The following is a 9,320-nucleotide window of genomic DNA, read 5'->3' as shown; positions in this document are numbered from 1 at the left end:
TCATCACTGATGTTTCAGGTGTGCGTGTGTGAGTGACAGTAGACAGTTTCCTGGGATGCTTTTACCCTTATCTTTGAGTGAATTCAGAAGTTCAGGAATGCATGTTCTGTACAGTCTGACTTAGATGCTGTCTCATTAGTCTATCAAGGCTTCAAGTTTTGCTACAGGCTGACCCTGAGTGGGAAGGATTGTTAGCTCCCATTAAGCACAGCCTGGGGTCCTCATCTCCTTTCCTAATTGGTAGCTTCACATTAACAGTGACTGGTCACCCTGAAAAGGCAAGAGTCAGCAGAATATGGTTCCTATTCTGCAGTATCTCTGCCCGCCCCACCACCCCCAACCCCTTTCAAAAGGGAAGGATGCAGAGTCGAACCTTGGGATTCTAGAGAAGTGTTTCCCAACTGCTGGCCCCTCAGATTGACATTGATTCATGACAACAGCTTTAAAAGAAACTTGAATGCAGTGCTGAACTACCAAAGGGACTTCATTACTTACAGTTTCTTAACTGACTCTTCCTCTACCACCCCCTCCCTCCTTGTCTCTGCTCCCCATATTCCTGAACCAACCTACTATAATTGATAACAGTTTTGCACTGGAAGTGCGGGGACTTGGGTTCAAAACTTGGTTAGGCTGCTTCCAGACTGTGTGGACTTGGGCAAGTGAATGATTCTCTGGGTTCCTATTTCCTTAGCTGTAGAATGATCTATTTCTAAGGTCCTGGCCATCTATCCTTGGTCTAAATTCTCTTCCTAAACTGACGTTGTATATTCTTTTTTTTTTTTTTTGTATTTTTGGAAGAGGAAAGGAGGGGGCAATTGAGGTTAAGTGACTTACCCAAGGTCACACAGCTAGTAAGTGCTAAGTGTCTGAGTTGAATTTGAACTCAGGTCCTCCTGACTCCAGGGTCCATGCTCAGCAGTGGTATCTAAGCCAAATAGAACCAGGGGACACAAAATCATGTACCTTTTGACTTAGAAAAAACACATGTTAATATTATTTATGTTCTATTGTATCTTTATTTATTTTATTAAGTATTTCCTAATTCCATTTTCACTTGGTTCTGTAGACAGGAGTGTGGCAAGGTGCACTTTTGTCCTTTGCTCTTTATTCAGAGGGAATGCCATGCCTTAACTTTAACAAGCCATTGCCAAGGTCATTGGGCATACTTGACCTGAGTTTTGTTGCTATTAGTGCTGTTTTCATATACAGAGTTGTAGTCATGGTTTATGTATCTCTTTCGGGTGTCTGGGTGGGGCAGTGGATGGTGTTAGACTTGGAAGGCAGGAAGACCTTAGTTCAGATCCTGCCTCAGACACTGACTAGCTGTGTCACCTTGGGCAAGTCACTTAGGCACTAAATTTCTTCATCTGTAAAATAAGCTGGAGAAGAAAATGGTAAACCATGACAATATCTTTGCCAAGAAAACTCCAAACAGGGTAACAGAGTTGGACAGGACTGAAAGTGACTGCACAACAATAACAACCTTTGAAGGTTATTGCGAGGATTGAATAAGATTTTACACACACACAAATTTATATAGACGTATAGACATAGATATAAATCTTTGCAAACTTTAAAGTGCTATACAAATGCTTATTAGAAATTATTTTTAAAATTATTTTTATTTCATTAAATATTTTCTAATTACATATACAAATTTTTAAACAATCTTTTTTTTTTTTTGCTCTTTGGAGAGCAATTGGGGTTAAGTGACTTGCCCAAGATCACATGGCTAGTTTTTGTGTTAAATGTCTGAGGTCGGATTTGAACTCAGGTCCTCCTGAGGCTGGTGCTCTATTCACTGTGCCACCTAGCCGCCCCTAAACAATCTTTTTTTTTAAAAAAAAAAAACATTTGAGTTCCAAATTCACTCCCTTCCTTCTACTCTCTTGCCTTCTTGAGAAGGCAATTTGATTTCATTTATGTATATGAGGTCATGAAAAACATTTCTATATTAGCCATGTTGTAAAAGAAAACACAAGCAAAATAAAACAATACAAATAAAGTTAAAAAAAAGTATGCTTCAATCTGCACTCAGGGTTCATCAGTTCTTTCTCTGGAGGTAGCATTTTTCCATCATGGGTCCTTTGAATTTGGCTGACTCTTACCATTAATAGAGATCTACTTTCTTCTCTCTGCATCTCTTCATAGTTCTCCCTGTATTTCCTTGAATCCCTTCCATTCATTGTTCTTTATGGGACTGTGATATTTCATCACATTCATTTGCCACTGTTTGCTCATTTAGGTGACACAGCAGATAGAATGCCAGGTCTGGAGTTGGGAAGACCTGAGTCCAAATCTGGCCTCAGACACTCACTAGCTATGTGCCCCTGGGCAAGTTACTTACCCCTGTTTGCCTCAGTTTCCTCATTTTTAAAATGAGCCTGAGAAGGAAATGACAAACCACTCCAGTAGCTTTATCAAGAAAACCCCAAATGGGGTCACAGAGAGTCAGACACAACCAAAACGTGACTAAACAAGTTCAACTATTTGTCAGACATTGGACACATGCTTCGCTTCTAGCTTTTTGCTACTACAAATCATGCTGCTGTGAATATTTTTGTAAAGCCAAGTTGTTGGAGATAGTGGGATCACAGGGTTGAGGATGTAAACTCTTTTGTAACTTTTCTTTATAAAGTGCTTTTCTCTGTACACACACATACACACGCACACACATACATACAAACATATATTTACACACACATATGCATTTATATAAAAGTATATGTGTGTGTGTGTATACTTTTCTGTATATATGCTTTCCTCACTCTTGTACCCATTTACCCACAGTAAATGAACACTGACTTTCTACGTTGTCTACTTTCTCAGCCCACTCCATGTTCTTTGAAGAGGTTTTGTTCTCTCTTGGCTACTCTCAGTCATCTCTATTAACATAGAGGTTTGCTCAATGATCTACCCCTTTGTCTTGTGTGTGTATGAAATTGAGTATCTAGTCCCCAACCTTTGGGGTTCTGGGAAAGCCGATGACCAGGTCAGCCACTGCAGGCAGGGGAAAATCCAGACGTCCTACCAGCCCATTGTGTAGTGTAGGTTGGGAAATGTTATCCTGGTGTGTGCTGTGGCTCGAGGTGCTATGATCCTGACTTGGGCATGCCAGTGCTTAAACCAGGAAGGTTTCCTTGGTGGGTCATAGACGGCTGGGGAATCTACCACACCCTCAACCCAGCCCTGCCTCTGCCAGCATGGACTTGTCTTCCTGAGAGACTTACCTAATTATTCTAAGGCTCAGGGCCCAGCATATGACTTGGCACATAGTAGGTGATGAAGGATGGAAAGACAATGAGTTTGCAGAAGTGAATGTCTCGTAGCATCATAGGACCAGAGCTAGAAGGGACCTCAGAGAGTGTAGCTCAACCATCTCATATCACAGATAAGGAAACTGAGGCCAATAAGGTTAGAGCTTATTATGTGCCCAAAGCTGGACATAGAGTGAGAGAGACCATAAGCTCATAAATTTAGGTCTGGAGGGGACCTTAGAGGTCATTTAGTCTAACTTTCTCCTTTTATAAACAGTGAACTGAGGCCTGAAGGTAATACAACTAGTCCAAGGCTATAGAGAGACTAAACATCAGAGCCTAGATTTTAAACCAGTCCTGTGAGCTATTTCCATTGTACCAAACAATCAATTAATCAACACATTTATTTGGCACTTACTGTGTACCAAACCCTGTGCAAGGCACTGGGGATTCAAAGACAAAAACGAAAGCCCCTGCCTTCAAGGAGCTTCCATTCTGTATAGCTGCCAAAGCCAGAAGGAAGAACTCTAAATTGCTCAGCGCCCCTCATCACAGAATTTAGATTGGGGAGGAACCTTAGAAACCGGCAAATGAGATAAAACTTATAAAAGTGCTTAGCACAGAGTAGGTGCTATTAAGAGGCTTATTCCCTCCCCTTATCTTGTCAAACAATTCCATTGTTATGAGAACCAAGTGAGATATCTGTATGTAGCACATAGTAGGTATGATATAAATGTTATAGTAATGATAATGACAAAGTTGTAATAGATGGTCTGGCTGATAAATACCAGGGAACTTATTGGACACAATAAGTGAGGAGGGAAGGGATAGCTGTACAATAGAAGCTCCTTGAGGACAGAGACTGTTTCATATTACAAAAGGGGAAACTGAGACCTAGGGCAGGAAAATGGCTTGCCCAAAATCATACAAGAAATCATGTAATCACACAGAATCATAAAATCATACAAGAAAATAAGGGGCAGCAAAGCATGGGAGCTGATTCAGATTCCCAGACCACAAAGTCTCTTGCCCTCCTCCTGATACCTGGCAGCTTGAATAAAGCAAAATGAGCATTTTTTTTAAAACCCGTGGTAATTTCTGTGATCAGGACCAGAGGCAGTACTTACTGTTTGCAGTGACTAGGTAGAGATAATTCCTAGCAACCAGGTCAACAAAACATTCATAGTATGGCACGGGGATATATTTTTGTTTTTCTTTGTAATGGCCTTCCTTTATTGGCATGTACCCATGTCAAAGACAGGTAGATTCCAGGCCCAGTCTTTGTATTTACTTCCAATCCAATCTACCAGGTATCTATTCTATACCTCCCATATGCTGCCTTGGTGCTTGGGGCACTGTCCTTGGCACAAAGACAGAAATGAAATAGACCCTGCCCTCAAGGTGTTTACATTATATTGCTATTTCACTTACTAGACACAGTTTTCCCCAGATTATCTCTGTTACCACTTTATCATCATCATCATAGCTAACATTTATTAGCTAACAGTACCTACTATGTGCGAGGCACTTTACAAATATTATCTTATTTGATCTTCACAACAACCCTATCCTTATCCCCATTTTACAGATGGGGAAACAGAGGTTAAATGACTTGTCCAGGATCACACAGCTAGTAAGTGTTGGAGGCTGGATTTGAACTCAGGTCTTTCCACCTCTGGGCCCAACTCTCTCTCTACTGCGCCACCTAGCTGTCTAATCTCCTCCGTCCTCTCCAGTTTCCTTACTAACTGCACTCTGACCGAAACACTAGGTCCTGATCTCCTGTTTGGTGACGACTTTTCCTGAATTAGTGTTTCAGGAAAGGTCAATGGGCAGTGTAGTCATGCCTCCGGGTACAGTTCTCTTAGAATGTAAAGTAGATGACAAAGGTTACTGGGGTCATCAGCAATAATTTGTTCTATTAGCCCTCTTTCTCTGGTATCCATTAACTGTGAACTTCCTACTTCATTGCCTTCATGCAGCTTTATACGACCTTGAGGTGACCTTGTGTGGTACAGAACCCCAACCTTTGAGTTTATAAATGCAAAGCTCAACATTGAGTGGCTTTAATCCCTTAAACTCACAGATATTGACTTATTTTGCATCCAAAAAGTTGTTAACCAGGGCAAGGAAATGTAGCCTGGAGACTTCAAAATGCAGCTAATTTCTAGTTCTTCACATATGTGGGAAAGAAGACCAGATCCGCTGCAAGTACTTGAGGTTACAGTGTTTCTCATGTAGAAGACAACCTTGATTTTAACCTACATAAAGAATGCAGAAAGCAAAAGGGACTCACAAAAGGCTGGACTTTGATCTTCTTAGATTATTTTACTTGAAATTCTGTGACTGAACAGGCCTCTGAAGCTTCAGCACCCTTTGAGCCTTGCATAGTCTGATTCCCTTACCTAGAGAGGGTTTTCGAAAGCATTATTTTTGTTGAAAAAACCCTTAGGATTTCTATGCACAGTGATTGCTTGATTATTAATCTTTTATCCTGTTCACTCATGAAGATATGGTATGTAGTTCCTGAGATAGTTGTACCGAGTTCTGAATTTCCTCTGGCCTGTCCATTAGAATAATTATCTCTTTTGAACAGATGAATTCAGGAATGTTTACAGGGAGGATTCAATGTTTTATTATCCCAGAATATAAGTTCTCCCCTTTCCTCTTCCTAGGTAAGGGGGAGGCAGTATGGTGTGCTGGAAAGAGCCTTAGATAGGCAGCTAGATGGGATCCATACATAGATGTCAGACTTGGAATCAGAAACTCCTGGGTTCAAATCTAACCTCAGTCACTTACTGGCTGTGTGACCCTAACACATCACTTAAGCATTCTCAGTTTCCTCACATGTAAAATGGAATAATAATGTCACCTACCACCCCAGGGTTGTTGAAAGAATCAAAGGAAATGATATATGTACAGTGATATATAAATGATGATGATATTAAGTCAGGGTACCTGGCTTAGAATCCTGAGTCTGATACTTGCTTCCTGTGCATCTTTGAGCAAGTAATAACCTCTATGAGCCTCAGTTTTCCCATCTGTAAAATAAGGGCGTTTGATAGGATGACCCTCAAGAATCCTTTTCCAGCTTGAGGTCCTAAGATTGTGGGGCATATTCTCACCCACCACCCAAAAAAGTACATGAAGATAAGCATTTTGAAAGGATCTGTCAACACTTCATCACAGATGACCAGAAAATGCTAGGATTGGCCAAAGTGGTCAAGCTAGATAGCCAAAGGGAGTTAGTTACTGAGGCTGGGGAATATCTGGTCCAAATGGGGAAACAAGGCTTACATTCTAAGTGGATATCAGAGTTAGCATTGAACGGTCTAAGCCTTATTGGGGTGTTGACAAAGGAAAGGTCAAAATACAGGAAATAGTGGTCAATGTCTAGAGGTTCAAACCAAGCTACAGGCAGAGCTGGAGCTAAGGTGGGGGAAGCACAGGGCTTGTACTCATTCAGGGGGGAGAAACAACTGAATATGGCACCTTGAAACGACTAATGATTTAAAAGAGGTAGCAGTTTCTTTCTCTTTGTGGCTGCCCTCCAGGTGGACTTCTCCCTGGCCTGGTATTGCTGATTCCTCTCCTGGCCCTGATTGCAAAGGCCCCTGGTCTGTCTGTCTGTGCCAGTGCTGGAGGCAGATGCACTAGCTTGCCTGCATTGTTCAATTTTCAGCATTAGCTACAAATCAGGGCTTGATTTATTGCTTTGTTGATTGTCTAGGCTTAAGAAAGTGATGGAGAAAATGTTAATATTGTGTCATGCATCTTCAGAGAGACAGTTATTAAATATTTACCAGTACATGGAGAGGGGGAGGACGTTTCTTCTGGACGTCAAGACCACCCCCCCTTCCCTTGCTGGCTACTGGCCAATGCCATGGGTCTCTATCTCCCCCCACCTCCTTCAGAGGTTGGTAGACTTGGGTCTTCATCCTCATGGGCATTTAAAAGAGTTGATTAGAAGGAACCTTTTGTTCTCCTTGCCCAGGGCACCAGAATGACTAATTACGACACTACCAGAAACTGCAGAGGAGGCAACAGGGTCCAAATGTTTGGGCAGGGGTTGGGGTTCAGCCTGGGCATAACAAAACAGATGGAGAGTGGAGTTTGTACACGGAGACTATGACCAGCATCTCAGAAAGGAATCCTGCCTTGTAGCTGGCTGGAACACTCTGGTCCTTGACGTTCAGTCGTCTTTCTGGAGGATGAGGATAAGGGCTAGAAGGTATGTCCTGGGTCTTTTCTCCTCCTTCTGCCCTCACCTATATTTTGACCCTGGGCTAAGGGTAAATGATTTAACCTCTCTGTGCCTCAGTTTCCTCACCTGCAAAAGGAGAGGGTTAGACTAAAATGGCATCTGAGGTCCCTCGATCTCTAAATCTGTAAAATGAGGACATTCTGAGGCTCTGGGGCTCTGGGAAGATGCTCTCTGCAGTGAAGCCATTCTAGCAATTCACTGTAACTGCAGAGGAGGGCCAGATCCTCTGGGGAGCCCTCACGATTCTATCTTGTTCTTAGTGATTCTATTTCAGTTAGCTCATTGACTACTGCAATTCTGGATCTCCTAGGGGCCAAGGTCCTGGGGAATTGAAGGGGGTTTGGGAGAAGTAAACAGAACTTATCACAGAATTAAAGTGTTTCAAAATACAAGCTTCCCCCTTAGGCAAGCCATGTGGACTATTGATTAGTTTTGTCTTTGTGAGAAATCCAATCTCACAGGTCTTTTTATTCTTGAGGATGCTAACTAAATATGGGGTGGGGGGGCAGAGAGGCGGCACGACTGCTTTTTCTCTTCACCTCCCCTGCACATAGAACTTCCCAGGGAGGATGGCAAGGTCCCCCACTGTCATTTGGTCAGAATTTATTACCTTTGAAAATCCTGTGTCTCTTCACCCTGCAGCAAACAATGTCTGTCCCCTTGCTAGGCTGATAGCAGCTGAAGCATGTCTGGAGCTGGTCCTTAGCTCCCATTGAGAGGTGGGGGTTTCATCCCTTGACTGTATTGCTGACACAATGGCTAGAGTTCAGATGGACCATAAGTGGCCTGGGCAGGAGAAGGTCACAGAGAGATTGGATCTGAATCTACATTCTAGGGTTGGACTTTGTGAGAGAAGCCCAAGCTTCTGAGGCTGATGTCAATGCACAAAGTGTTATTCCTTAGGCTGTTGGATCACCACCAGGATCTTGTCATTTGAGCACTATCAGGCCCATTTTGTCATGAAGTCACTTTAGGAAATAATTCTTATTGTTAAAAGACATTGAAGCATGGTCTACTGAAAGAAATAGTTAAGTAAAACTGAGAAAGGCAGTGACTGTGCCTGATGCAGCACACACATACACAGCAGTGCAAATCAAGTCAACAAGCATTTATTAAGTGCCTACTGTGTACTAAGCAAGACATTGTGCTAAGCCTTAAGAGGATTGTAAGGGATATTAAAAGATAAAAAAAAACAACGTCCTGGTCAAGTGGTAAAGTGGATGGAGTGCTGGCCCTGGAATCAGGAGGACCTTAGTTCAAATCTAGCCTCAGACACTTACTAGCAATGATCCTGGCAAGCCATTTAACATCTCTCTGCCTCGGTTTCCTCAATTGTTAAATGAGGATAATAATAGCGTCTATCTCCCAGAGTTGACATGAGGATCACATGAAATAATATTAAAGTGCTCAGTGTAGTGACCAGCATGCTATTGTCCAGTCATTTGGTTGTGTCAGACTCTTTATGACCCTGTCACGGATTTTTCTTGGCAAAGATACTGGAGTAGTTTGCCATTTGCTTCTCAGGTGGATTAAGGCAAACAGAGGTTAAGTGACTTGCCCAGGGTTATACAGCTAGTCTGAGGACAGATTTGAACTTGCCTTTTTGACTCCAGGCCCAGTGTTCTATCCACTGAGCCATATAGTTGCCCCAACTGGCACATAGTAGGTGTTTAATAAATGCTTCGTCCTTCCTTCCTCTCCCCCTCCCTTTCTCCTTTTCCTTCTCACTACTCTCCCCCTTTCTTCCCTTCTTTCCTTCCTTCCTTCCTTCCTTCCTTCCTTCCTTCCTTCCTTCCTTC

Source organism: Petaurus breviceps, unplaced genomic scaffold (genome assembly GCF_028583685.1).
Source record: "Petaurus breviceps papuanus isolate PSGF00001 unplaced genomic scaffold, PetGlider_PUasm1.0 91041, whole genome shotgun sequence".
NCBI lineage: Eukaryota > Metazoa > Chordata > Mammalia > Diprotodontia > Petauridae > Petaurus > Petaurus breviceps.
Note: the sequence above shows the minus strand (reverse complement) of the source record.